This window comes from Manacus candei, unplaced genomic scaffold, assembly GCF_025592945.1.
Source record: "Manacus candei isolate 608988 ecotype Guabito, Panama unplaced genomic scaffold, ASM2559294v1 h1tg000033l, whole genome shotgun sequence".
NCBI lineage: Eukaryota > Metazoa > Chordata > Aves > Passeriformes > Pipridae > Manacus > Manacus candei.
The window spans coordinates 11,467,501-11,480,995 of record NW_026138081.1 but is presented as its reverse complement, the minus strand read 5'-3'; positions in this window follow the sequence as shown (position 1 = coordinate 11,480,995).

Sequence of the window (13,495 nt, the reverse complement as noted above, 5' to 3'; positions counted from 1 at the left end):
CATGACAAAACAATAGGCACACTCTTTAGATACCTTTGATCTCCTCCACAGGATGGGTTCCTCCTAAAAGTGCTAATTAAATCAACATAGCTAGATCAGAGATCCCTGAGATTTGGAAACCATATGAAAAACAAGAAGGTTCTGTTAAGGGTAGAATACAGCAAGAGACGTTTGGAGTGGAGAAGGCATTCAGTCCATTCATGAGATGCAATCTTGATGTGTCTTCTACAGGCTGTTCTGAGAATTATATAAAGGCTGCTTACAACATGCTGTAGAAGGAAGGTCTCAACAAAATTTCTCTGTAAGACAGTAATTTAATAATATACTCTCCAAGATGTTTTCTATCTGCTTATATATGATGATTAAGTTCTCCTTGCCAGAAATTGTATTTGCTGTGAAATGTTAGATGTATAGAATCATTGTCGGATATTATATTTTAATAATAATAGCCAGGCATCAGCCTTTTGCTGCTATTGCTAAAAGACAAAACAACTCTTGCTAGACATTGAATAGTAATAGCATGTGAGCTTCTACAAATGACAGGCCAAAAAATTCAGAATTTTGTGTGTGCACTGATGCATGTGACTGGTCCATATACATAATTTAACTGTAGCTTTGGCATGTACCACCACTGCATCTATCTGGCATAGTTTCCTACTTAACATATCTTGTTCTAAAAAATTTGGGCCATTAATGTATTTCAAAGTAATTTTTTCTCTTGCTTGTTTTAACACCAAATAACTAAATTTCTTCTTATTCTTTAAAGCGGTAGTAGGATAAAATGGGGTCAGGCTAATGACCTTTCTCACTGGCCATTCACACTGATACTGTGCAGAATCACATAGCTTTCTCATCTGTCACATCTGCCATTAGAAAGAGACTTACCAAGGTAGAAAGATGAAAGCCTGTTTTTGCAAGCTAGACTTTAGGGGCAGGTTCAGGCCTGAAAACATATTTTGCAGTCACCCTATCCACATATTTTCTCCAGATTCTGATAGAAGACATGTAAAAGAATGACAAAAGCATATACATGGTTTTCAACTCCTGATATTTCAGACAGAAATATTCTGTGATGACAAAATATAAGGTACCAGTCAACCTTTGGTGCTTATAGATTCTTTGTTCCTGCTGTGAGCTCTTCTGCTGATATTTTGGGCCTTTCTGACCATTGGCTCTAAGAAAGAGGCTTTCTCTGAATGAAGACTTGATAGTACAGATCACATGGAGAATTACAAGAGCTTTTGTATCACCTGGCCTTTTTACCAGGAAAAAAAGGCCCTTAATGTAATTGCCAATCACTTGAATAAGAAGGTGAGGTATTTGCAATTTTTATTCTGGCAATTGAAGACACAAATTAAAGTTCCAAAATCCATCACTACCAGAAGGAAAAGCTGACATACATCTGAATGAAAGATGGTTGCAGACTACTTTCCCTGACTCAGCCCACTCCATCCAGGGCTGGGATGGAGTATCATAGGCACTGTTTCTCACTGAGGCTTTTCACCAGGCAGAAGTGTGAGTTAACAGATGGAAATGGGAAAGAAAGTTGTTTTGGCATTTTTTTTGTTTTCCCAGGGAAATCCTTGTGACAGTCAGATTTAGCCTGAAGGTGTAAGCTCATATTTTCACTTGTATTGACTTGTTATGTGATTCTGTGCTACAGAAATGGGACACTTTGAACAGGATGGTGGTCTAAAATAACTTTCTGGATCATAGCAAGGTATTTATACCACCTGATTTCGGGCACTGAAATAGCCGGTTATTAAAAGAAGACCACATATGGCTGTCATGCATTTTGTTTAATAAGTAAATGAAGCGTCATGAAAACAAAAGTCAAGGTAAAAGGCTTGTGCTTGCAATAACTCTATCTAACTCCTTATGCTTTTGCGTGCTTGTTGCCTCAGATTGAAAAAGCTTTAAGAAAGGAATTCTGTCTTCCTCCAAGTGGTGAAGTATTCCTCCACCAGATGGTGAAGTATTACAAACCACTGAAATAGTTCTCTGCAATGCTATTAAGACAAAGCAGTTGTCTCTACATATTCATAGGCAAAAAGAAAATAAGGAAGATTTGTGAGAGGAGTGTGGGCTTGGTCCCTCCATTACTGTCACTGAAACATACCTACAGATATAAATCAAATAAATGAACTAATTAAGGGAAGAACAAAGAATAATTTTCTAAAAGGAAGATACACAATGATCAGCCCCAAGAAAATGAGCTTCAAACCATGCTGCTTCAGCTGGTGTTAATGGAAATAGAACTCCTGAAATCTCCAGACTTCCAGGAGTACCTGCCAGCTGTGTGTAGTCTTTTGCCACACTGCTACCCTTAGGATGATGGTAAGGATTTAGCACACAAAAGGACACAGCTAGTTGCATGCATGCACTGTAGGGTTTGTGGTTAATGATTCTACTCTAGCACACTACACTGTCCTGAGACCAATATCTGAGGAATTCAAGAGATCCATGGAAAAAATATGACTGTCTACTTGTTTCAGGAGGCTGCCGTGCACCCCCTATCACCAGTAAGTACTGTAAACCTGACTGTGGTATGTCTCTTGCTTTCCTAGTGGCAACATTGGATGAATATTTCCAGAGGGTAGGACACTCAGTACTAGAAAATAGGGAGAAGGGACCAAAGAGCAAAAATGGTCAGGAAGGACAGTGTGATCTACAGGAGGGTAACAGAAAAAACCATTGGGCAAGAATAGGAAGGGTCTGTAACATCAGAACTGGGCATTGGTGTGACTGTTGTAGAAGGATGCTGCACCCTGCTCTGTTCAGCAGAGCGCCAAGGCGTTGGGAAAATTGGAGGGAGTTCAGGAAAGCTCCACATGAATGAATAAAAGAGTGGAAGCCAGTGGATCAGAGTGTGATTCAGAAGGTTAGTTTATTATTGAGGAAAAGGCTAAGGGGTGTCTTGGTCAAAAATCCTTAAGTACCCAGTTGTGAAATAAACCTTTGATGATAGAGGTCTTCTGTTGAGCAAACAATGCATTACCAGGAGCTAATGGCGAGAAGCTGATGCCAGATAAACTCAGAGTAGAAACATGTTGCAGATTTTCAACAATGGGCATAGTTTCAGTGGGAGCAATATCTGAGGGATTGTAGAGGGTTATCCATCATGGGTAGTTTTGAAATCAAGACTAGTGTTGTACATCTTGTTTTTATGGGACTATTTTCATTCAGTTATGAGCCACACTGATGTTGAACCACCAATGACACCTCCAGTATGGTGTCCTCTGTTGTTCCATGTTTACATAGGCCCACTTGAGATGTGAAGAAAGTATTAATGTGTGAGGCAAGTTTTTAAAAAAATCACAATTTAAGATTAAGAGCATCAAAGGGCCAGTTGCAAAGAGAAAAGCAGCTGTGCCTTAAAACATCACATCACACCACAAATCCCAGAAGAAAAACTATGTCTGTGCTTTACCAGGTGAACTACCTTAGTGTGAAGTCTCCACACCTCAGTAATGGAGATTCAGAAAGAAAATATCAGCTCCAGCTCAGGACAGACCTGGATGAAGGAAAGAAAAAGAAATCACTGCAAATGTAACAGAGTGTTGTTCAGTGATGTGGCAAACAAAAGGTGAAGTGCGAGCCCAATTGGCAGGTGAAGTTAAGCAAAAGATTAAATACTTTCCTAAATGGTGGTGAGTATCTTGCTGAGAGCAGATAACAACTCAGATAGGTATTCTGCTTCTCCATCAAACTCTGCTAATTTGCTATGGAAAATCCAGGAAAATAATACTCGTTTTGTGCCTATGTCGATTTCATCTGATAATTGCCTCTTGTGACTGAAGAAGCAGAGCTGATTTCTGTGCAGGTAGTTCCGCTGCAAGTATACATTTATTTCTAATAGATTTATTTATTTTTTTTTTAATAATCACAGGAGGTGTGAGAAACTTCAAAACCTTCTGAAGTGCCTGACACCAGATTGCACACTGTGTATTTGCGATAAACTGCTGCCTCCTAGAGGTGACAATGTTTTTCTTAAGTTTCTGTTGAGAGATCACTAACATGCTAGAGTTTCATTTTTTTGCAGCTCCAATGGCGTAAAGGATATTTTGCAGAGAAAAGCACTGGGACTTCGTACTTTTAGTTAAAAATATATCTCTAGCTATGTTAAGGCTGCAAGGCCAGGAAATTCAAGAATTATTGTTGCCTAGGTTCTATCCACTTCCATGTCAGCCTTGTCTTTGAACCTTTAAGTATAGGATAACAACATTTTATTTCCAAATGAACTGTGAATAGTTTAATAAGATGCTTAACAAAAGGTTAAGTGGGAGCCCAATTGGGCTGATAATGAATCAGGGTTATATACTGAAAGAAGCTGGGTTTTATGTGTGTCCGACTCCCTCCAGTGAAGGAGTAGATAAAGAAAAATATGATTCCAGATTACTGGCTGATATTACAGTTTAAGCAGCTGGAAATAAACATAATAATTACATGAGGTTTTTTTTTCTAATTTAGTGTACATTCATCTGGGCATCCTGTGGACTGACTCACGCAAGAGCTGAATATTCATTTCAACGGCAAAATTCCATGGGAGTCATGCTGGAACATATGCAGCACTGTGCAACATTCTGAAAAAAAATAACCTGCAGCAGGTCTCTAGGAGGTACCATTGTGTGAGAAAGCCCAAGAAGGCAAGCAGTCCTTATGAACTTGCAGCAGAGCTTGGAGGCTGTGTCTTCCACCTTGCTGTGTTCCTCGTCCCACTACCTCTCAGATTGCAGATACCACTGTCACTGCGGAAGAAACTTGCACAGAAAGATAGGGAAAACTCATAAAAAAGGCTGTTGTGTTTTTCACTGAAGTTCAAGAATCAAACTAGCAACATAGTGGCAAAAGCAGCATCAGCTTTTGTGTGAGTTAATTGCATTTTTGGAGCAGATGGACTTTCCCTTAAATGTTATATGCAGCTCTTGCCTCTCCGGTCTAAAATAGGATGTCACCAAACAAAGAAAAATCATAGATGAATTAGAAAGGATGACTGAAGGTGTGGAACAGGTTCTGTGAACTACAACTCCTCAACCATAAAAAGCGATACTGCAAAGGAATAAGAAAGAGGTCTTTAAAATCCTGCAAGTGCAGGGAAAACTGGCTAGGGATCAACTTGCCAAATCCAGTATAAGGACTACAGGGAGGATTCAAGCAGGACTCAAGATCAAAACAAATAAGGGGGAGGTATCCTATATGTTTGCCCTGTTCTGAGGTGCTTTTCTAGGCAGCCACTTTTGGCCCATGCCTGATAGAGGACACAGAGGACACAGGCCTGTGGTCTAATCCTGGGTGGCTATTCTAGTAAACATCACATGCCATACAAATTGTATTTCCTACATTTTAAGTAAAATCCTGAGAATCAGCGTAGTTTTTTGGAAATTTTTTTTGAGTCACTCATGTAAAGTAACAGTTTGGCAGCAGCTACTGGTCTCTTATTGTTTACTTCCATGTTTCCTTTGGGTCTCTGTCAAAGTTTTCATGTATTCCCTCCCTCTGTCCAAGCAGCACAGATAGGAAGCCACAGTAAACAGACTGGGAACTGGCCTGCTCTGTTTAGTTGCTCACTGTGTTTATTGGGGTCTTTTGCTGGGTACCCCAATCAGTAGAAGCTGCAAGTACCTCAGCAGTGGTAGTTCTTAGTACCTAATGATGAATGACTTTTACTCCTTTTAATATCAAGAACACTTCAGGAACATTTTTTCCTTAAGATGACATTTCTTGATCTTGTATCTTGTTCCTTGACATAGAGACAGAGAACAAAGAGAAGGAAATAATTGGAGATAAGAAAGATTTACAGTTGCTTGTTCTGAACTTGAGAAATTATATTCTGTTCATATTCACCTCTAGCTATTCCTTGTGACCCACAAGATTCTGTCTGGCTTTTGAATATTTTCTGTTACACTGATGTACGAATTTTAGCCAGCATTCTGATAAAATGAGTTGGCACATATGACCATGTAGCCAGACATTCCAGTCAAGAGAAAAACACCCTCTACAAAAACAACCTTTTCAGAAAATAGCCTCCAGCTACCGGGATAGATACCTTCCACTGAGTTTACTGACACTGAGTTAACTGCAAAAAGTGGTATGGGTCCATGCTTATGGTATCCCTACTCCTCTACTGTTGTGATCTGCCTGACCTCCATGCCTTCATTTGAAATAGCTGAGACTGGGAATTGGTTTTGTTGTCTGCAGAAATATTTGCTATGTTTAGCTTTTCAGATTGAGATCACAGTGAGAACTGACCTCACGCTGGTCAAATTTGACAGGTAATTACTACTCAGAATCGATGTTGTCCAGTGCAAAATAGAGCAATATGTCTTTCACACTTTACTGCTAGCACCTTTATTGACAGCTTTGCAGTCAGGCCTAATCCAAATGATCTTGAGATAGCCACCACCTCCAGGACTTAGGCACTTCTGTAGTGGAAAGCACGGAGGCATTGACTGTATTTACCCCAGAGGGCTGCACTTGCTTTGTACACAACTTTCAGTCTCCAAAGTAGTTGAGGCAGAACCTTCCCCTAACATAAGACTTAAGTTACCCTCCCATGTGTGCTCCTTTCAATAGCTCTAGGGAATTGTTTTCTTCGTTTTCATAACTGCCGAAATTACACTTCAAAGGACTGTCCTCTCCCCAGTGGGCTCCATGACTTAAAGTCCTGTGCCCTCACCTGTTTCCTAGACATTCTCAAAGCTCCAGAGTAAATTGTCTTCTAGCAATTGTCTTGCAAAACTGCAAAGGGGGTCAGAGGCTCTTCCCTGGTAAAGTAGGAGGAAACCTAACAGTTAAAGTGAAGAGTAAAACCCTTAGTGCAAATTCCCTTATTTGACTCAGTTGTTTCTACTCTGGTTTCCACAGTCTCTGCATCTCTGCTGTGCTTACACTGACCAGCTCACTCTGTCCTCTTCTTCCTGGATACATTTGTGACTTTTGAAACTCCGTTATATCCTTCCTCTGCTTTCATAAACCTTTCTCTCCTCTTTCTGTTCTTACTGTTCATTTTGCAGGTCTTCTTCTCTTTCCCTCACCATATGAGAATCCATTATCTATTGAGAGGATAGATGATTCTTCTTCCTCTGTACCTTATCTTCACCTAATCTTTTCCTGATCTATTCCCACTGTCATATTTCGTAAACAGATTACAGATCCCATACCAACACCTGACTGATCTGTTTTCTTACAATATGAAATCTCGGGTTGACAACTGATGACTTCTCCCAAGAGACTTCAAATGAGCTTAAGTCTAACATGGCAATACTAAAACTCATGATGTTCCCATGCAAGTTGCCTTCACCATCTTCTGCCACATCACTAGTTACATATAAAAAGCACTTATCACTCAAGACCATACATCTTGTATGTCCCTAGCATGACATACAGTTTGCACTTTCTTGGTCACTGTCAGGCTCTTCTTGCTGTCTGTGCAGCCTAACTCCTCTGAAGTACAAATTCCACTGAAGGTGTTTCATGGCATTATCAGACAAAAATATGTAATAAAGTTTAAATCACACCAAAGCTATATTTTAGGAGAGAAAGAGTTTTTGTTCCAACAATGTTTAAATTTTGCATTTCACCTAAGTTGTGGCAAAAGACATTAATCTTGTGTCAAAAATTCTGTTCAAAGTTGAGACACACTTGGTACCAGACAGTAGGAGGGAAAGGTCAGCCCCTGTCTCTAGAACAGGAACAGTTGTGTAATCTTCAGTGGTTTCATGACGAGGTGTGTAGGAGAGATGGCTGCCTACAACTTTCCCAGTTTGACTTGCTCTGCACAGATCATGTCACAGAAATGATCAGGACACAAAAACCAGACTATGATTCAGACTTCACTGGTTTTGGATTTTTTTTATAACAATCATGTAGATGGTCTAAGCATCCTGAAAATCTTGGTAAGGTTGTTCCAGACACAGTAGAATGCACAGTGCCTACCAGATCATACTAATGACCCTAAGAGGAAGATCCCAAACCCCCTTCATCTCATGTCACAGCCAGAGAAAAGACAAGGCACAAGATATCAGTCTCTGCAAAATGTGGTACCACATACACACACATTGTAATGCTGTACTCTGCAGCAATGCCCAAGTAGACTAGGTGAGAAGGAGCTCAGAAAAAATTATAGCCTGATCTTCTAAACCAGGTTTCTGGTATGTCATGAGAAAGGAGAAAAACCTTTTGCCTCTGTTGCCACAAGAAGGGGAACGCTTCCGATCATGACAATGATCTCGATCTCTGACAAAATCAGAAATTCGGCAGCTAGAGTGATCAGAAGACTAAATGAGGCTGCAGTTACCAGGTGGCAAATATTGCCAGTCCTTTCTCATAATGCATAATTAGCACATGGCAGCCCCTCACCACTGCCTCTGCCCAGTGATGCTGCTGATGGACAGGAGAGGGTGCAGGGCCTGGACCTCAGTTAGGGGTAGGTCTCCCTCCCTGTGCCCTGTAACATTAGGAAAGGTGAGGGGCACAGAATGCAAATGAGAAGCTACTCACAAGCAGACATTAAAAGGGTGGCAGTATCCCATTTTCTCCCTGTTTTTTCTGTCACTCCCTTCAAATCTGTCCAGGTGAGCACATTCAGACATAGTGGAGGACTGCAAACCCAGACAGTATTCAGCATATGGAGCAGCCTGGTGTTTCCCATACTGCCCTAGTTTTACTTAACAGAGGGACACATAACCATCACATATGCTTCAAATGTACTCAGCCCTTCATTCTCAGCTCCTCTTCATGCTACCAGGAAGAAGAGCTGCAAGTCCTTGACAGCTTCAATGGCACAAGGCAGGAGAAGCGCTGGGAGAGCAGAGGAGAAGTGAGAGAGCCCCTTGAGCACCAGCAGGGACCTGGGCTGGGATAGGCTTGGGGGGGAATGACCCATTCTGATGTGATCTGTGGAGAAATGCACTCAAAGTGTGATAGTGTCTGTCTATCACTCTGGAGAAGTGTTGACAGAAGTGGAGAAATGAAGAAGTACTTCTCTTTTCCTAGACTTGGTTTGTTAATTCTAGCAAGTGATTGATAGCAAAGGTGTATGTATAAGCAGCAGAAAGTGAAGAATTTAGGTGGAAATACTGCTTAATGTAAGGCTACTCTAAATTACCCTAGGATAGCAGTCAAACTATGTGCTATAATAACCATATACTGGAGTGTGAAAAAGATATCGTTGTCTTATAACAGCTTATAATATGGGACAAGTGTCTTCACTGACAGCAAAGAGCATCCCCATTAATTTCAGTCTGTGAGTGCTTTAATCAACTATACCCATACTTGAGCAGGATATGCATGTGGTCCTGCTCCTGTGAGGACCAGTAGGTCAGCAAGTGTGCTGCCCAGTTAGTTACATGACTTTGAAAAAAATGACAATTTTTCTGGTTAAAGAGGTTCACTTGGTCATTTGATACATAAAGAGTTTTTTTCTATTTGCATTTTACTTTTCTTTTTAGTTATGTCATCACATAAACCAGCACTTAGTCCTTGTTTCTTTGACAGATCTTAAGATATCAGAATTACAATGGTCCAAGGCTACAGCCATAACTCCTATAATGGCAGGCCACAGAGACTGCCTCTATGGCCCTCATAAATTCTTGGAGAGACGAAATCCACATTCTTTTCTTCTTTTTATGATGGTCCAAAATGAGTATCATGTGGTCCTCTCTCTATTCTAGATCAGAAGAGATTATCAGAATAAAGAAAGTAATAAATACTCCACCCTTCTCTCATTTACAAAGACTAACCACTTTGAATATTCCATATTACACACTTCTTCAGTTTCCTAAAAAAGATTTACTTATGTAAAGGAGAAATACAAATATCCTCACAAATACTTTTTATGACATTTCTTATCAGAGATACAAGGCAGATACTTGTGTAAAGGATGGAAGCAGACGTCTAAGTAGAAGCTTTCTCAGAGTGATTGACCTTGATTTGTTGCTGAACTCACATTATATCATTTGCAGATACACAACAGAACCATCCTGTAAAAAAAAAACAGAGCTGCGATTCAAATCTTCCAGTACAAATAAATGATTTTCCTGCATACAAACCTGTCAACTGAGAGCCAAAGCTGAGTTCACTAAGGAGAATTGAAACTATTAGCAAAGATGAATCTAAAGCCAAAAGGCTAGACTTGAAAGCCCTCACATTAAAGTTTGGCCATGCATGCTTCTATCAGTTAATTAGATAAATCTAAAATAAGTTAAATATGAAAACATAGACAGGCTTTTCACTCAGTAGAAGATCTCAAGGCAGCCTCTATAATATATTTCAACTGCACATTCTCTAAGGAGAGGGACATGTTCACTGAGCAACAGAGGGAACACTGGTACGGGCTTGAGAACTGGTAATTGTAGGTAATATGTCAATGTACCTTTAATGTGTTCAGTAACTAATGGCATAGTCACTGCAGATGAGCAGAAAAGAAAGGCCCCTATGGAAGCCTTTTCCTTAATGTAATCACAGCTGTAAGCTAAGGTTAATGTAGCCACAGCTCCCCTGGGAAACATCACAGATAGATAGGTCATGGTTTGGGTAGCAGCTATCCTCTGTTCCTTGTTAGGTCCACTCTTCAAAGGAATGGTGAAGGCACCAGACTGGCACCCACCTCTTCCAGCATCCTCCAGGCCCGAGGAAAGCTCTGAAATTCCTGGTGACTTGAAGAAAATCAGTAGTGGTGGCGGCAGGGGGTGGGGGAGGGGGGTGGGGAAGAGAGGCACAAGGACATGTACGCATTCATCTCCTGTGCAGAAAAGGGAAAAGGTTTTCTTTCCTTTCCACAGGGAAGAGCTGGAAGGGTAAATGCATAATGGTGCATTTTTTTTTCATGTGCTGCTTGCAGGAGCCATAGCACAGCACAAAGAAAGAGGAAATCTTGTGCTCCTTGAGGAACAGGCAGCCCTCAGAAACTGAGAGAATATGAAGGGTGGTTTTCCTGTGTGACAGATGACATGGTTAAATCTTGAGTTGCAGTTGTAGATTTTAAAACATTAATTATTTCTTTGTATAAGTTAAACCACAGCAATGAGAGGTGGTTAGCTCAGGCCAAGGCTGCACTGTGCAAACTGCCTCAGGGACATGTTTGATAACATGGAGCAGGGAAGCCTTCGGCCTCCCACCCTTCCTCCCCTACTCACTGGCATCTCTGCTAGCACTCCTCTAGCCTTCCTAGCATCAAACCTGCTCATCCAGTCACCCTCCCTGCCATCCCCAGCTCTGCTGCAGCACCTCTGTCCAACTTGGGGGGTGGCAGACCCTGCTGGTCCAACCTGGATCCTAGGCCCCCAGGCCAGACCATGCCCCTCAGTCTGTCTATCTGAAACCCACCAGGTTTTGCTTAGATGCTCACAACGGACCCCTAGCAAAACACACTGCTGGCTGGAACCTACACCGTGTTGGTTATAGTGGTCAAAGCTGTCAGAGATCAAGGGCTGCTTCTTTGGAGGCAAATGCTCTCTTTTACAAAGGGTTTCAGAAACATCAAACAGATTCTTTTTTTTAATAACTTGAAGTTTATTGTCAGATAATCTTTCCAATGTTAATATTCAGTCACTATTATCTGCCCAGATATCATGTCTCTCAAAACAAGACAGGGACTGTAACAGCTATGCTTTAACTTTTCCTAAAATACCTTTCTGTGGATCCAGATAAAGTCAGAAGTAGCAGGGGAAGGTGTCTAAACTCACCTGCCCAGTAGGCATGAGAGGAGCTACAAATTATCCTCCCAGAAGAGGAAGCAAAGCCACACACTGACCTGGTGAATGGGTGTAATTCACAGCGGGGCTCGCTTTGCACAGGGAACTGGCATTCAGAAAAGCACAGTAAGACTAAAACTGTCTTCTCAAGACTCCAAATTGAAATATTAAAAAATCCTGCCGAGAGGACAGTTGGGAAGCCAGTAAGTGAATAACAACCAAAGATATTGAGACAGGTGGCAGAGACAGCCCCTCTGATGAGGTACAAAGGAAAAAAAAGTTGGTGAAGTGCAGCCAGCTGATGGTATTCGAGAGAGAGAGAGAGAGAGAGAGAGAGAGAGAGAGAGAGAGAGAGAGAGAGAGAGAGAGAGAGAGAGAGAGAGAGAGAGAGAGAGAGAGAGAGAGAGAGAGAGAGAGAGAGAGAGAGAGAGAGACATTGACCAATCACCACTGAACTCTTTATCAGGCAGATCTGTGTGCAGTAGAGTCAGAGATGTGCTTCTCACTTACAGCACACACAGTCAGTTCCCATGCACTCAACTGAGAGGCAGACATGAGACGACATTTTGTTTCCCTTAGTTAAACTGCCAAGGAAGCACTTGCAAGGGAAACTTTCATGCCACAGTTTATGTAACCAAAAGCTACCTTTCGATAATGGGAGATGAAACCCAGCAGGGGAGCTGGCTGGCATTGCACAATCTGTCACAAGGAGACCTCCACAGTGCTATACCTGCAGCTGGGGCAGCACTGGGTGATGGCATGTCTCCCTTCAGAGGACAGAGAGACCAGAGATAACCCCAGGCACCGCTCAAACAGCTTGCACCTTACCCCATCACATGGATTCCTTTGCAATCAGCATAACATTGTTCTGTGGGCTGGGAACATCATGTAAAACCTTTGATCCATCCTTGCTTCACCTAAGGGCAGCAGACAAATCAGATGGCTTCTCCTGATAAAAGAAAGGAATATGTTGGGGTTTTTTTTCAAGACAATCAGAAGTTCATTACTAGAGTTGTTCAAATTAAAGTTCCAGTTTCATTACTTCCGTTCCCCTTCCTCAGCCCAAATAGTCGTTGGATCATACATCATTATAAATGCTAGTTTAATTGCTAAATTATTCTTTGCTAAAATTGGCCTTGAAATCTGATTTTGAAATTCAAATCAACTTGTTTTCAACTTTTATTTTAAAAGTTACAATGATGTGACTATTCCAACTTGTTTCTTTACTAGTTTGGGTTTTTTTTCTAACTGCATATTTTTCTTTTTTGAAGAAGAATCCGTTGCAAAAACAGAAATATTTTTCTTCATTTTCCTTCTTCTGATGACAGACTGTTCAAAGTTTCTAGGTTTGGCTCTTTGAATAGAAATGTGACTAATAAATAGTAAGCCAGTGTTCATCATTTAGGTTTGAGTTCTTTTGACAAACACTGTCAGGGCTTGGACAGCTGCTGGAGCTAGTCATTAATATCATGGAGGATGTGTCAGTGTTCTGCTAAAGAATCTGCAAACCATGCAGACTCATTGTTACAGGTGGTGTTAACAATGACATGAGAATCCCACAGGAGCCCCTCAAAAATTGAAAGCATAACAGGAAGTGGAATAGGAATCGTGTTGATCAACTCTAGGTCTTTTCTGGGAGGTAGGATCCAAAGAAGAAGTGTAGGGAGGGAAATGAAGAACAAGTGAATCTATGGATTCAACAAGTATGAGCTTGGACATTGGAAAATAGCTTCTAACTGCACTCTACCTTGTCTAGAGTTGTCTTTTATAACAAGTCTTAGTCTTCTATATAGGGACTTGAA